This window comes from Procambarus clarkii, chromosome 27 (assembly GCF_040958095.1).
Source record: "Procambarus clarkii isolate CNS0578487 chromosome 27, FALCON_Pclarkii_2.0, whole genome shotgun sequence".
NCBI lineage: Eukaryota > Metazoa > Arthropoda > Malacostraca > Decapoda > Cambaridae > Procambarus > Procambarus clarkii.
The window spans coordinates 279,847-297,911 of record NC_091176.1 but is presented as its reverse complement, the minus strand read 5'-3'; positions in this window follow the sequence as shown (position 1 = coordinate 297,911).

Here is an 18,065-nt window from a genome sequence, read left to right as displayed (position 1 = left end):
CACTTTTACCCCAGGCACCAAGTGTCTCTGAGGCAATGGGGACAAAATTGTAGTGGTGCTCAAGGTCTCTGTATTTACGTGACTTGGCCGCTTCCCGGTGATTGGCAGCTCCTCCTGCTTGTGTAGCACTGAAGTCAACATAGGTACTGGCCAAAGTTGAAACGCAAGTGTAGTCCCACACCAACTGTCTACCATTCTTCCAGGGGTTCACCGTAATTCCGTCTGGGCGACCGACAGGCTCATCAGAGTTGCGGGACATTAGGTAACGGGGCTCTCTCTCTGCTGGACAACCGGCTGTGGTAAGGCTCCTCTTAATAATGTCATTAACCTCGCCGTGTCTTGCATGCCATCCTCCCGTCCTTTGGCAAAGAAGGCCATGCCGTCCGTATTTGTCGGCCTCTGCCTCGCCGCAAATACACCTGTATTTGGTGTGGATTGGGGCAGCTAGGCGGAGAGCCACGGCAATTCGGAGGGCCTGCGGTGTGAGACGGGTGCCGGTTGCTGACATTGGGGTTGCTAATAGGAAATCACCTGCATGGGGAGCTGCTACAGCTCTAAGTCGGGCAGTGTCATGTGGTGTCGTCGCAGCTTCTAGCAAAGTTGCAGCTTCTTGGTCGGCAATGGGGCGATCCCAGCAGGATTGCTTATGGGCTTCAGAAGGCGGTGGTTGGGGTGCTGGTCCTGCGAGAGAGACCCATTTGGTTGTGCAGTCTGTGAAGCTGGGATCATGTACCCCAGCCTGTTGAACTAGGTGCTCAGGTAGGATTTCCTTCACCAGGTTGTCAGACCCCACTGAAGAGGACAGGTTCCTTTAATATTGTTTTCCTCTTATTCTGACCGTGCAGTAGTGAGGCTGGACCGCTTTATCCAGGTGCAGGCGATGAGTCACAATAACGTGGCTGAAGTAGTTTGACCAGACCACACACTAGAAGGTGAAGGGACGACGACGTTTCGGTCCGTCCTGGACCATTCTCAAGTCAAGTTTGCTTTATCTATTGTAATTTTCACACTTTGCTCTCCTCTTGTGACTGAGACACTTACTATTGGGCCTCTGGTGGCACTTTGGCTCTTTTATTATTTGGGTTCTGTAGATTTCCATGCCTTTATGTTGATTGTGTTTTAATTCCTTACTCTCTTCATTTAAACTATGGATTATTCCTGTGCTTTACATTGTTCTCTCTTTGGACAGAATAAAACCTGCCCATTGCTTCCAGAATTTCTAGGTGAAGTCCATCATGTCTTGTGGAATTTTCACTCTCTGTTTTGTGCCCATTAAATTTCTTATATTATCCAAAATTCTCGAGCCGCCGCTGCTGCCTGTAGAAATCGATCCCATCTGCTCATCATAGGGAACTTTAACGGAAGGATAGACTTGGAAAACAAGGAGCCGCTTGGAGATGAGGAAACATGGAGAGCGAAACTGTTGGAGGTGGTTATTAGAAACTTTTTAAGGCAACATGTCAGGGGACCGATGAGAATGAGAGGCAATGATGAACCAGCGAGACTCGACCTAATATTCACTGTGAAGACCTCGGACATAAGCCCCGTGGGAATGCAGCCCGTCCTCCAAACGAAGACCCATAAGTAATTCCATCCACCCGCCAAACCCCAGCTGTTTATGAATGAAAAACGGTTTACACACGACTCACAACTGATGAAGTTCGAACACTTCCGGAACAAGTGCTTCACTGACGAATTTTGTTCGAACTACAACGCAGTAAACCAGTAAACAGCCCATCCTCCAAACAAAGATCCAAAAGTGATTCCATGCACCCGCCAAACCCCCTGTTTATGAATGAAAAGCGGTTTACACATGACTCACAACTGCTGACGTTCGAACATATCCGGAACAAGTGCTTCACTGACGAATTTTGCTCGAATCACAACGCTCTAAATGCTTCACCCACGTACTACAAATACAAATAATCGCCAACAGAACCTAAACACCTAACCTAACCTATCCTATGCCTATATATGCACAATATGCTAATATATTATAATATTAATTTATAGTTGAGAAAATTCCCGTTTTGAATGAACAACATGTAAAAATTTATGAATGCGTTTGTGGGGTCGATCGACCGCTGGATGTAATGGACTTGAGTCGAAGACGGGTTGGGGAATGAATGATCACAGTGTACTGATGTTTGAGTATCTGGTCGAAGAAGGGTTAATGTACTCAAGGAACAGACCAGGAAACAAAAGGCCGACATTCCAGAAGGGAAATTATGAGGAGATAAGGAAATTCCTAACAGATTTAACTTGGGAAACAGAGCTTAGAGGAAAGACGGCTCAAGACATGATGGACAACACACAAAAGTGTAAGGAGGCAGCAGACAAGTTCGTCCCAGTCCAAAAGGACAAAAAGGAAATGCAGATAAAACCTATGGTTTAATCAGAGATGTAAGCTAGCAAGACAACTAAGTACAAGAGCATGGAGAAACTATAGAAATAACAGAACACTAGAGAGCGGAGAAAGATACCAGAGTGCCAGGAATGAATACGTCAGGGTGAGAAGAAAGGTAGAGAGGCAATGTAAAAATGACATAGCGAGCATGGCAAAGACTCAACCTAAATTGCTGCACAGTAACATCAGGAGGAAAACAACAGTGAAGGAACAGGTAATGAAACTGAGGATAGGGGCATACAGATTCACTACAAACGACAAGGAAGTGTGCGAGAAACGCAATAAGAAATTCCAGGAGGTCTTCACATTAGAGCAATGAGAAGTCCCAGAGATAAGAGAAGGAATATCTAACAAGACACAACTAGAGGAGTTTGTGATTACCAGTGGGGAGGTGAGGAAGCATCTGCTAAATTTTGATGTGACAAAGGCTATAGGCCCAGATGGTATCTCACCATGGATACTAAAGGAACGAGCAGAAGCTCTGTGCCTGCCACTCTCCATGGGGTACAACAAATCACTGGTAATGGGGTAAACTGCCAAAAATTTGGAAGATGGCTGATGTAGTTCTGATATTCAAGAAGGGTGATAGACATGTGGCACTGAACCAGTGTTCCTAACTTGCATACCAAGCTAGATGATGGAGAAGATTGTGCTAAAAAAAAAGCTAGTGGAACATCTGGAGCAAAAGAACCTTGTAACACAACATAAGCATGGGTTCAGGGATGGCAAATTATGCCTTACAGAATTAATTGAGTTCTATGACCAGGCAACAAAAATCAGGCAAGATAGAGAGGGCTGGGCACACTGTGTATTTCTGGACTGCCAGAAAGCCTTTGACACAGTATCACATAAGAGATTAGTGTACAAGCTGGAAATACAGGCAGGAGTGAAAGGGAAGGTACTCCACTGGATAAGAGAGTACCTAAGCAACAGAAGACAGCGAGTCACTGTGAGAGGTGAGGTCTCGGAGTGGCGAGGCGTCACCAGTGGAGCCCACAGGGATCAGTCCTTGGACCTATACTGTTTCTGATATGCGTAAATGATCTCCCAGAGGGAAATGACTCGTTGCTCTCAATATTTGCTGATGCTACAAAAATTATGAGGAGGATCAATACAGAGGAAGATAGTATGAGGCTACAAGATGACCTAGACAAACTGAAGGAATGGTCCAACAAATAGCTACTAAAGTTCAACCCAAAGAAATGTAAGGTAATGAAACTAGGAGGAGGAAATAGGAGGCCAGACACTGGATACCGAATGGGATGAAGTCCTTCACGAAGCGGACAAAGAGAAAGATCTGGGAGTTGATATCACCCCAAACCTGTCTCCTAAAGCCCACATCAAAAGAATACCATCGGCGGCGTATGCGAGGCTGGCTAACATCAAAACTGCCTTCAGAAACCTGTGTAAGAAATCCTTCAGAACCTTGTATACCACATATTAGATTAGATTAGATTTTTTATTCAGGTAAAGGTACATACATTGAGTTACATACATAATGTTGGATTTAAAGATAGAGATAGTACATACAATACCTAAAGCCACTAGTAGGCATAGCGTTTCGGGCAATTCGGACATATGTAAGACCAATCCTGGAGTATGCGGCCCCAGCATGGAGCCCGTACTTTGTCAAGCACAAGACGAAGCTGGAAAAAGTCCAGAGGTATGCCACTAGGCTAGTCCCAGAACTAAGAGGCATGAGTTATGAGGAAAGGCTGCGTGAACGGTACCTCACGTCGCTGGAAGACAGAAGAGCTCGGGGAGACATGATCACTTCATACAAAATACTCAGGAGAATTGACAGGGTAGACAAAGATGGATTATTTAACACGGGTGGCACACGCACAAGGGGACACAGGTGGAAGCTGAGTACCCAAATGAGCCACAGAGATATTAGAAAGAACTTTTTCAGTGTCAGAGTAGTTAGTAAATGGAATGCACTAGGAAGTGATGTGGTGGAGGCTGACTCCATACACAGTTTCAAATGTAGATATGATAGAGTTCAAGGAGCTCAGGAATCTGTACACCAGTAGATTGACGGTTGAGAGGCGGGACCAAAGAGCCAAAACTCAACCTCTGCAAGCACAACTAGGTGAGTATACATACTTTAGGTTTATATCGAGGTCCTTCGAGGTCGAACTACTACTGATTCCCTGCAGATGTAGCCCCACAACAAGCTGACAAACTCCTGGATACCTATTTACTGCTGGGTGAACAGAGGAATTGGATGAACGGAAACTTGCCCATCTCAGTAATTCTGCCTTTCCCGGGAATCGAATCCGAGATTCACAATTGTGAGTTGAAAAAAGGCAGCACAGTTACTCAGTTTAATGTATATAGTCTTTTATATCACAATTGCTTCAAGAATTGGACCACAATCGTCTCTAAGCTGGGTAATTTACATGGGGTGAGCCAGTTACATATAGTTTAATTTACTAAACGTTCGCACCACACCTATCCAGAGAGCAGTGGTGTTAAGTTTACAGTCATCATACATAGCCAACAGTAGGCGAACTTTGGATATTTGGCTAAGCATTCTGGTAGTACATCATTTTTAATTAAATACTTTCACACTTTTCTTGAACATTTGCAATAGAATTTTTTTTGTCACATTCAATTACATGTTTTTTATTAGCAAAATTAGGTATACACAGCAATGTGCTGCTACCCTATTCTATATGAGATATTACACAGTGTAGATCAAGAACCAGCTATAGATTCAACTATTATTCCCATCTCACATGATGGTTTGTCATACATGGCATTAGTGAAGATAATACCTGCCTAATACAAAAACAAACCAGCGCTGACTAAACAACTGGCTATAAGTTCATCCAATATTCCCAACTCACAGAATGGTTAGTCTATACATGGGCAGTGGGAAAATACCAGCCTCAATACAATAACAAATCAACTCTGACTAAAAATCAGGTGAGATTGGTCAGACACACTTCAACAGGTGGTGTAAACTACCAGACGTATTTGTAGCCGAGCCTAAGACTAATAATAGTAACGTCTAGAAGTCTACTGATTACTGACTTTGGATGTTAGTTTAGTTCATTTATTATGCACCCCATACCCATCTTGTGGGCGGTAGTGGAAAGGGTTACAGAGGCACATAATGGGCTCAGGGACTGAACCCCACAATTCATTTAGCTAAGCAAGTTACAATCTTGATGAGCTAGTTACAAAATTCAATATAAGTCGTCACATCAACAATGGGTTCGAGATCGACCTCAAGTACAGGTTCTAAATTAAGCAACTGACATATGTGGAGAGCTAGTGTCAAAATTTATATGTTTGTCCTGCACACCGCCCCCCATCCAGTGGGCAGCGGTGGATAGGTTACAATCACTCAGTTACTACCTACAGTTTGCAAACTGGGGATATTTGGCTAAAATTTCTGGTAGCAGATCATTTTGAATGAAATATTTACACATCGCTGGAACATTGGTTATAGAATTGCCTCTAAATTCACGTATCTTTTCGCACTCCATCACATAGTGACGGAGGGTGTGCGAATAATTTTGTTGACACAGTTTACATTTGGTCAGGTCTACATCAGCATATAATGAGAATTCCCAGAGATACTTGTAACCGAGTCTAAGCCGAGCAGTAGTAACATCTAGAAGTCTGCTGATTTTATTGGATGATCCATAGATGTGTGGCTCCTCTTGCATGATAGTATGATGATAGATGGAATTACTGGTGTCAATTTCACTTTGCCTCAGATCTACAAGATCTTGTTGAAGTTCTCGGTGTACTGCTGCTCTCAGATTGCTCATTGACAATACAAGGTTACACTCAACGGCTCCTTTAAAGGCAGATTCTTTGGCCCTTAGATATATGGTTCAACTGGTAGCGCAGTTGTTCTCTCACATGTTTCTTCCGTCACAGTTCTTGTCTATAATAGAATTACATTGAATAGGAAAAATCATATATTTTTAGCTTTTTATAGAATATCTATATTTTTTTATTATAATTACACTTAAAAATTCAAGATTTTCTTATTATTTTACAATATTAAAGAAAATCTTAACCTATTTTACCAAAAGTATTAGTTCAGTTATCTGTAATCCACTATACAAGCAGGCTATATAATCACTCGTGTGTTTGTTGTCAGTGCGACCACTGCTGCTGGATTTGGATCTTGCAAACAATATATTTTAACATATCATCTTTATAGGTGAGTGTATTACTTTTATATTGTATGCGCTCGAAATGTTTAGGAATTGTTCATTATTTCATGGAGTTATTTGAGTTACTAATGACTTAATGTTCGCGTTCATGGCAAGTGTCAGCTGGGGGTTGATGTTTTGATATAGAAAAACATATAGTAACTCGTATGGTTCACCTTATGGTTTGTCATAGTACGAGTTACTACAGGTTTTAAAGAATATATAATAGGTTATAATGGGCTTTCACCAATATACAAAGAAGTTTCTAATATTTAAATATATGGAGACCAGACATTCTCAAATTGTTGATCGGGGATGAAATTGATAATGCGAGTATTTTAACTTAATTTTTACAATATTTAGGAGATGATTTTTGTACTTTTTTAACGAGATAAAGAGAAAACAGTGGTAATTTTTTTTTTATATAAAAAGAACAGGGATAATTGCCCTATACCCAAAGATATTGTATGTTGATATTAAAGAACTTGTGGCCTTTCATACAAAAATATGACAGAAGTATTCTTGTCAAGAATTAAGTGGCATTGACAGACTCACCACTTGGGCTGGATGGTAGAGCGATGGTCTCGCTTCATGCAGATCGGCGTTCAATTCCTGACCGCCCAAGTGGCTGGACACCATTCCTTTCCCCCATCCCATCCCAAATCCTTATCCTGACCCTTTCCAAGTGCTATATAATCACCATGGCTTGGTGCTTACCCCCCTGTTAATTCCCTCCACAGTTTTCTTCCTTTTCACTGTTCAGCACTTAAGTTCATAAAAAATTGAACATTTTGTTTCATGCTGCAACCGACCTGTGTTTATCAGCATTTTCTTTTTTTAGAATAGTTTTAGTATAGGTTACTATATATATTAACCTTATTTTACTTTTACTACATGAGAGAAATTAATGATAATATAGAGAAGCTATAAAGTAAGAATGTTCAAATTACAGTTTCCATTATTTCATAGTTTTGGAGATAATATAGTTTAAAAGTGGTAAAGGTAAGAGAGATAGTTTGGCTACAGTATAGAAAATATGGGCCTCCATGCCAGATAATACTCTAGCAAGCAGTTGGGAGGAGCACCAGAGAATTTAATGGTGTGTTGTTGTATCAATGATTATATATATTGCATCAATGATTCTATAAAATGTAACATGGTCATCAGGTTACCAGATAACTGTGAAGTTTTTGAATTTGTAACATGATCCCAAGTAATTTTCAGGTACAGTTGTATTATTGTAATGAGTTTAACATGTGGTTTGTAAATGTTTGTTTCTATATTAATATTTATGACATTAGAGATCAAAATTTCACCATACTGCTAAGATAAAAATTGGGTATACAGTGGCACCTCGATTAACGAGTTTAATCCGTTCTGGCACCGAGCTCATTATGTGGAAAACTCGTCTTAAGAAACAAATTTCCACATTTAAAATAAAGGAAATAAATTTAATCTGTTCCACTCCCAAAAACATCCATACTTGTATGACATTTTATAATGTAAATATAGTACTGCACATGTAATTATAAATGTTTTGTTGTACTGTTTTCATGTTTACTTTACCTTATGAAGAGTCGTTGCTGGCTTGAGTGAGACGATGGGGAGGTGGGAAGGAGGAGAGGGGTTATGGTGTGGAAGGAGAATCCACCTCTGAATCAGCCGGGCTCTCTCATCTTGGGAATTTCGCCCGACTGGGACCTTGTTGTGGTTCACTATCACTGGCTCTTCTTTTCTCTACTTTTGCAAAGAACATTTCTATTGACAATTGCTTTTGTCTTTGTTTTAGGATGTTCCTAAAACAAGACAGCAAATTGTCATTAAACATGTTCACACACCGAGTTGTTACTGCTTTATCAGGGCAGCTTTTCCAAGAATGCGTTTACCTTTTCAAACATTCCCAACACTTCCCTCTCACTGGAAGAGGCAGCATCCTCCCTTACCTCCTCATCCCCTTACTAATGGTGCAAATTGTTGATGAGGCCCTGCCATACTCCCTTGTGAGATCAGTCACACAGACACCATGCTCATGCTTTGCTATAATTTCCTTCTTCAAATCCACAGTAATTGTGTCTTTCTTCATCTTGACAACACTATCTTTAGCAAGCAGCTTCTTTGGCGACATCGTTCATTACAAATTGTAGTCACAAAACCACAAAAAAACAAAAACAAAGAAAAGCACAAATAAATGTAGAGGGATGCTTGTTGTGCACGATACAACAACACTGGCGTCGGAGGCGTCCGAGAATTTGCGAGAACCCGTGAGATGCTAGGAAGCACCATGTGGTTTTGCTCGGTAATAGAGGTGAAGCTCGTCAATAGAGACAAATTTGCTGCGAGTGGCTCGCTCGTTACTTGAAATGCTCGTAAATAGAGCCGCTCATTAATTGAGGTGCCACTGTAAAATTATAATTAATATGAACAATAGAACATGTATTTCAAGAACCAATAATACACCAAAATGTGAAGACTATAATATATAGTTTATATAAGGCTATAAATCGACTATATAAGGATCCCTGTAGTACAGTTTGGTTCGTTCTGGATGGACAATCGAGAATTCCGTGTTCAGATCCCAGGCAGGACAGAAATAGTTGGGCACATTTCCTTTCACTGAATGTATCTGTTCACCTAGCTTTAAGTTGGTACTCGGGAGTTAGTCAGCTTGTTGTGAGGTTGCATCCTGGGTTGGGTCAGTAATTTAACCTGAGGGTGGGGTGACCTTAATATAGGCCTAACATGTATGAATACACTTTGGCTTCTTGTCCCCTGACAGAATGAATTATTATTATTTATAATTATATTATAATTATATAGCTGGCAGGCTATGCCACATAGAATTAAAAGCTGGCCCAATTTTATTTGCATTGTTTTAATATTACAGTTCTGTATATCAATGCAGGCAGACTGTAGTACTGTACTTGCTGCGCTTGAGGATGGTATAATATCCATATTTAGGTTTTATATTGTATGGAGGGTGAATTATGACTTTATGAGAGGGAATATGGAAGCTTTTCCCTGGAATCTTGTTTACCTCAGTTCAGTTTGTTGGTGGATTACGTTCAGGTTACCTTGTAATGATTTTGGAGCTTAGCGTTCCCACTGCCCGGTCATCGACCAGGCCTCCTCGTTGCTGAACTGGTCAACCAGGCTGTTAGAAGCAGCCACTCACAGCCTGATGTATGAGTCACAGCCTGGTTGATCAGGTATATTTTGGAGGTGCTTGTCAAGTTCTCTCTTGAACACTGAGAGGGGTCAGTTATGCCCCTTACGTGTAGTGGAAGCGTGTTGAACGTTGAACAGTCTCACGCCTCTGATGTTAATAGAGTTCTCTCAGAATACCTATTGCACCTCTGCTTTTCAATGGGGGGTATTCTGCACATCCTGCCATGCCTGACACATGAGACCACATCCTGGTCTCATGTGGTGTTATTTCTTTGTGCAGGTTTGGGACCAGCCCCTCTGCTATTTTCTATGTGTAAATTGCAGTATTATGTATCTCTCCCACCTGTGTTCAAGAGAATACTGATTTAGGCATTTTAGTCAGTTCCAGTAGTTTAGATTTTTTACTGAGTGGATTCTAGCAGTGAAGCATCTCTACACGCTCTCAGTGTTAGCAATTACTCTAGCTTTGAAAGGGGCTGTCATTGTGTAACAGTATTCCACTCCAGAGAGCACTAGCATCTTGAAAAGTATCATTGGTATAGCATCTGTAGTGTGAAAGGTTCTTGTGACAACGTTTCGGTCCGTCCTGGACCGAAGGTTCTTGTTATCCAACCTGTCATTTTTCTTGCAGATTTGATGGCTACTTTATTGTGTTTTTTAAAGGTAAGGTCTTCTGACATGAGTACACCCAAATCCTTTACATTGCCTTTTCATTCTATGTTATGATTTGAATGCGTTTTGTATGTGGTTTCCATTTTTATATTTTGGGTGGAGCTAGGGTAGGCAAGTTGCTACTGTTAAGTGTCCTAATGCCGCCTCCTCCATTTGGACCGACTTACTTAAGGTAATGCTTGCTGGGAGCAAGCCTTACTCCTGCTCCACCATCCACCTACTAGTAGCTGATTATAAAGAATAATTAGAAAGTTACATAATTACCGATGTTGCAAATCATCACAAAAAAATGCGTGATTTGGTTATACGTAGGTATCCACGTAGGAGAAATGAAATAAAACTTCCGAATGTTTTTGTGTTTCACTACATTTGCTACTTAGTTCGGTATACCAAATGTATTGTCTTGTATAATTACATACTAATGGCAGCAATGAATAAATGCAGTATGTATAGTACATAATTTCAACTTCGTGTTCACTGTAAACAAGCACAACAAAATTTTCATTTATTTTTTCAGTACGGGGATTACTGTACGGTGATTACTGATAGAGCTACTGATAAATTATGTGTATTCGCTTTTTTAGTTTCATGCAGTTTTTTATTATTATAGGGTAGTATCATAGAAAATATTAATCATGAAGGGTAAATTAAAATGTGTGTAATTATCTTTTTCAAATTGGTACAACAATTAAGTAGCCAATTAATAGGTGTCATATTGTATCATAATTAAGTAAATAATTACTTATGCATCATAATTTAGCAGGACACCCTCATTAATACTGTCAAGCAGTATCCTCTCCCGCGATAGCAGCCACATAGTATGGACTGATGATTTAACACACAGTACAGTACAGTATATCATTTCAAGACCAAAGATCACATTCAGTCCAAAAAATCTACCACTTATGGGCTATTCATGCCTGTGCCACCTCTTGGGTGGCTTAATCGTCATCAATCATAATTTGTCTGCATAAATGGATATAGTATTCATGTATGTTAATTTCTTTTTCCACAGGCATGTTTTATTTTGCTGGTTACATTTGTCATGACTGCAAGAAATAATTATTTTAACAAAATTCTTGTTTTATCTCTTTATGCAGACCTACTTCCTGTTAACTTATGGCTTTGGGTATACACCCAATTTTTTTTTATTTTTTTTGTTGTGTGTGTAATTACCTAAGTGTAGTTACAGGATGAGAGCTACGCTCGTGGTGTCCCGTCTTCCCAGCACTCTTTGTCATATAACGCTTTGAAACTACTGATGGTCTTGGCCTCCACCACCTTCTCACCTAACTTGTTCCAACCGTCTACCACTCTGTTTGCGAAAGTGAATTTTCTTATATTTCTTCGGCATCTGTGTTTAGCTAGTTTATATCTATGACCTCTTGTTCTTAAAGTTCCAGGACTCAGGAAATCTTCCCTATCGATTTTATCAATTCCTGTTACTATTTTGTATGTAGTGATCATATCACCTCTTTTTCTTCTGTCTTCTAGTTTTGGCATATTTAATGTCTCTAACCTCTCCTCGTAGCTCTTGCCCTTCAGTTCTGGGAGCCACTTAGTAGCATGTCTTTGCACCTTTTCCAGTTTGTTGATGTGCTTCTTAAGATATGGGCACCACACAACCGCTGCATATTCTAGCTTTGGCCTAACAAAAGTTGTGAACAATTTCTTTAGTATATCGACATCCATGTATTTAAAAGCAATTCTGAAGTTAGAAAGCGTGGCATAGGCTCCTTGCACAATATTCTTTATGTGGTCCTCAGGTGATAGTTTTCTATCTAGAACCACTCCTAGATCTCTTTCTTTATCAGAATTCTTTAAAGATTTCTCACATAATATATAGGTTGTATGGGGTCTATGTTCTCCTGTTCCACATTCCATCACATGACATTTATTAACATTAAATTCCATTTGCCAGGTGGTGCTCCATATACTTATTTTGTCCAGGTCTTCTTGAAGGGCATAACAATCATCTAAATTTCTTATCCTTCCTATTATCTTAGCATCATCAGCAAACATGTTCATATAATTCTGTATACCAACTGGTAGATCATTTATGTACACAATAAACATCACTGGTGCAAGAACTGAACCCTGTGGTACTCCACTTGTGACATTTCTCCATTCCGATACATTGCCTCTGATTACTGCCCTCATTTTTCTATCAGTCAGAAAATTTTTCATCCATGATAGAAGCTTACCTGTCACCCCTCCAATATTTTCCAGTTTCCAGAACAACCTCTTATGTGGAACTCTGTCGAAAGCCTTTTTTAGGTCCAGATAGATGCAGTCAACCCAACCATCTCTTTCCTGTAATATCTCTGTGGCTCGATCATAGAAACTGAGTAAATTCGATACACAGGATCTTCCAGATCGAAAACCATACTGTCTGTCTGATATTATATCATTTCTCTCCAGGTGTTCTACCCATTTAGTGTGTGTGTACTCACCTAGTTGTACTCACCTAGTTGTGTTTGCGGGGGTTGAGCTCTGGCTCTTTGGTCCCGCCTCTCAACCGTCAATCAACAGGTGTACAGATTCCTGAGCCTATCCGGCTCTGTCATATCTACACTTGAAACTGTGTATGGAGTGAGCCTCCACCACATCACCCCCTAATGCATTCCATTTGTCAACCACTCTGACACTAAAAAAGTTCTTTCTAATATCTCTGTGGCTCATTTGGGCACTCAGTTTCCACCTGTGTCCCCTTGTGCGTGTTCCCCTTGTGTTAAATAGACTGTCTTTATCTACCCTATCAATCCCCTTCAGAATCTTGAATGTGGTGATCATGTCCCCCCTAACTCTTCTGTCTTCCAGCGAAGTGAGGTTTAATTCCCGTAGTCTCTCCTCGTAGCTCATACCTCTCAGCTCGGGTACTAGTCTGGTGGCAAACCTTTGAACCTTTTCCAGTTTAGTCTTATCCTTGACTAGATATGGACTCCATGCTGGGGCTGCATACTCCAGGATTGGCCTGACATATGTGGTATACAAAGTTCTGAATGATTCTTTACACAAGTTTCTGAATGCCGTTCGTATGTTGGCCAGCCTGGCATATGCCGCTGATGTTATCCGCTTGATATGTGCTGCAGGAGACAGGTCTGGCGTGATATCAACCCCCAAGTCTTTTCCTTCTCTGACTCCTGAAGAATTTCCTCTCCCAGATGATACCTTGTATCTGGCCTCCTGCTCCCTACACCTATCTTCATTACATTACATTTGGTTGGGTTAAACTCTAACAACCATTTGTTCGACCATTCCTTCAGCTTGTCTAGGTCTTCTTGAAGCCTCAAACAGTCCTCTTTTGTTTTAATCCTTCTCATAATTTTAGCATCATCCGCAAACATTGAGAGAAATGAATCGATACCCTCCGGGAGATCATTTACATATATCAGAAACAAGATAGGACCGAGTACAGAGCCCTGTGGGACTCCACTGGTGACTTCACGCCAATCGGAGGTCTCACCCCTCACCGTAACTCTCTGCTTCCTATTGCTTAGATACTCCCTTATCCACTGGAGCACCTTACCAGCTACACCTGCCTGTCTCTCCAGCTTATGTACCAGCCTCTTATGCGGTACTGTGTCAAAGGCTTTCCGACAATCCAAGAAAATGCAGTCCGCCCAGCCCTCTCTTTCTTGCTTAATCTGTGTCACCTGATCGTAGAATTCTATCAAGCCTGTAAGGCAAGATTTACCCTCCCTGAATCCATGTTGGCGATTTGTCACGAAGTCCCTTCTCTCCAGATGTGTTACCAGGTTTTTTCTCACGATCTTCTCCATCACCTTGCATGGTATACAAGTCAAGGACACTGGCCTGTAGTTCAGTGCCTCTTGTCTGTCGCCCTTTTTGTATATTGGGACCACATTCGCCGTCTTCCATATTTCTGGTAGGTCTCCCGTCTCTAGTGATTTACTATACACTATGGAGAGTGGCAAGCAAAGTGCCTCTGCACACTCTTTCAGTACCCATGGTGAGATCCCATCTGGACCAACCGCCTTTCTAACATCCAGATCCAGCAGGTGTCTCTTGACCTCCTCTCTCGTAATTTCGAACTCCTCCAAGGCCGCCTGGTTTACCTCCCTTTCTCCTAGCACAGTGACCTCACCCTGTTCTATTGTGAAGACCTCCTGGAACCTCTTGTTGAGTTCCTCACACACCTCTCTGTCATTCTCTGTATACCTGTCCTCGCCTGTTCTAAGTTTCAATACCTGTTCTTTCACTGTTGTTTTCCTTCTGATGTGACTGTGGAGTAGCTTTGGTTCGGTCTTGGCTTTGTTTGCTATATCATTTTCAAAATTTTTCTCTGCTTCTCTTCTCATCCTGACGTACTCATTCCTGGTTCTCTGGTATCTCTCCCTGCTTTCTGGTGTTCTGTTATTCCGGAAGTTCCTCCACGCCTTTTTGTTCAGTTTCTTCGCTTCCATACATGCCCTATTATACCATGGATTCTTCTGTTGCTTCTCGGATTTTTCCCTTTGGGCCGGGATGAACCTGTTTACTGCCTCCTGACACTTTTGGGTAACATAGTCCATCATACCCTGTACAGACTTGTCTCTGAGGTCTGTGTCCCAAGGTATTTCACTTAGGAAACTTCTCATCTGTTCATAATTCCCCTTTCGGTATGCCAGCCTTTTGATTCCTAGTTCTTTTTGGGGGGAGATAAGTCCTAGCTCTACCAGGTACTCAAAGTTCAATACACTGTGGTCACTCATTCCCAAGGGCGCTTCCATCTTAACTTCCCTTATATCCCATTCATTTAGGGTAAATATCAAATCAAGCATTGCTGGTTCATCTTCTCATGTGTGTGTGTGTGTGTGTGTGTGTGTGTGTGTGTGTGTGTGTGTGTGTGTGCAGAGAGGAAGGGGAGGAGATGGGAGGAAGTGTTAGCCACACTTTTTTCACTGAAGAACATAGAGGGATTTTTTAATTACTTAGTATCACCAGTGCTCTACTGTACTGTATTTAAATAGACTTATTGGATGTTACTCTATTGGAATACTAGTTAATGTAACATTAGCCAATAGCCTAGACTTAACCTCTGCATTTGGCATGGAATCTAGCAGATGTGGGGCATATGTACAAAATGTGGTTTCCTGGATTTACCAACAATTGCACGTGTGGTTATATGTGTGCCATTGGTAATGGTGCACACCATTGCTAACTACCTGCCCTTCTTAGCTTTATGCCCTGGCACACTTGCCTCGCTCCTTAGAGCTGGAGTTTTTTTTCATGCAAACTCCTCCAATACATATCTATTTCATCACCGTTATATTTTTTATATTTATTCATTGTGTCAGGGGACAGGAAGCCAGAGTGTACAGTATTCATACACAAGCCCGAATTTCTGACCCCCCCCCCCCTCTACCCGGATGCAATCCCACAACAAGCTGACTAACTCCTGAGTACTTACTTACTGCTAGGGGGAACAGAGGCATTATGTGTAAAGAAATGTGCCCAACTATTTCTGTCCCGCCTGGGATTCGAACCCGGAATTCTCGATTGTGCATTGAGAATGAACCCAACTGTACTACCGGGACCCTTAATACACTGTACAGTATATTGATATAGATTATTAGAAAAATGTATGTCCTTAATTTATGAACAAATCCACAAGGGTGGATTTCCACAAATCCACAAGATGAGGGTTCGAACTTACGCCCGGGATGATCCCAGACACTGCCTTAGTCGACTAGGCCACAACATGGTAAAAGAACTTCCCTGTGGATTTGTTCATTTGAAGCATCACGCTATTGTGATTTCTGTGTGTAATCCTTAATTTATGTTTGAATGGCTCAATGCTGCTCATATTTGTTCTCAATTTTTTGCCAACCATCACTTGACCTAAAATCTGATAATCCAAGGCAGGTTGCAAACCTGCTTACTGCATTCCTTATTTCTTCTCCGTGACTTGTCATACCCACTGTGCAATGCTGTGGAGACCATTTATACACAGCCTTGTCTAACTGTGCATTCTGTGCAGGCTTCAAGGCTTTTCTATTACTAGCTCTACTAGTGCTTGCTGCTTCACTCACCAGTAACTATGTATTTTATGTATATCTTTACATTTCCTTATAACAGTAACAGTACAGGGTTCTCATGCCCATAACAAAATTCCTTGATAACACAGCAGACTGGCTATTTTTATAAAGAAAACAGACAAAACTGTTTTCACACATAGCTTATCTTTAATGGATAGTATAATTTGTTTTCTCTTAACACCTCCAGTCCGATTGCTGCTGCTACCAGACATGTTCTTGGTAAAAAATGATCAAAGTTACTATTAAAATAAAGAAGTGCACTTCCACATCTTGCTCAAGAGGTAAAAACCACCAAAACTTCATTCAGCATCGTTTTAATGTACACAGATTGAGTGCCGTGACCTTGGTACAACCGTGGTCCATGAGCTGGATGAGAGAGGTCATATTAGGAGGAAGTGCCAGACATGTTATGTTGTCATTATGGGAAATTAAGATGTCAATATGGGGGTGATCAGGTGCATTTATTATCAAACAAGAGGAAAAAAAAATTATACTTTGATTCACTTTGTTTCTTGATTTGATGATCACGAACTTCCTTGCAAACACATCATGAAACCAAGAAAGAAGGGGGCTCCTGTGTAAACCATGCATTTATTTGAGGTATAATATTTCACACAGATTGTTTAAGCAGTGTTTTAGGATTCTTGGTTTCTTGGACTTGCCAACAATTGCACACCTAGTTGTGTGTGCCATAAGCATTTATGCACTTCATCGGTGGCAATCTGTCTTTGTTCACTTTTTATACTCTGGCACATTTGCCACACTCCTCAGAGATAGGGTTTTTCACCCAAACTTCTCCAATGTAGACCTGTTTCATCATCATTATAGATTGTTGAAAATATTTTTCCTTAATTTATTTTTAAATGGCTCAATGCTACTCGTATCTGCACTAAATTTTGCACCAACAATTTTCCTGTTGGCCAATACTGTGCCTCGCTTTAAATCTGGCAATAAAGCAATCACTTGCCCTGAAATCTGATATTCCAAGGCTGGATGGAAACCTGCTTGCTGTATTCTTTATTTCTTCACTGCAAATTGTTATACCCGCTGTGCATTTCTGCATAAACCATTTATACACAGCCTCATCTAACTTCTCATTCTGTGCAGGTTTCAAGGTTTTTCTATTTAATCTTTTCTAGTGCTTGCTACTTCACTTTCACTAGTAGTTATATATTTAATTTACTGAACTTTGTATGTCCTTATATCAGAGACATGACTCAAACTTACCAAAGAATTCCTGGCAACACTCACAGCAAAGTGGCCATTTTCAAAAAGTTAAATCATTTGTATCTTATCCTAAATGGTTTAGAGTAACTTGCTTCCTCTTAACACCTCCATGTTAATTGGTGCTGGTGCAAGACATGTTCTTAGCAAGAAACTAAACAAGCTAGCCAAGGAGGGAACCCAGCCACTGAGGCTGTTTGTAAAAAAAAAAAAGAAGTTAAGTGCAGGCAAAAACAGTTGGGCTATGCCTGGTGACTGCGGCGTATCATATAAACAAACACGCAAACCCCAGTGTGCCCCAGCACAAACAAGGGCCCCAAATAGAAGAATTAAGGACTCATGAATAGCTCTTAAGTGAGGCTCTTCATCCTTGTAGCC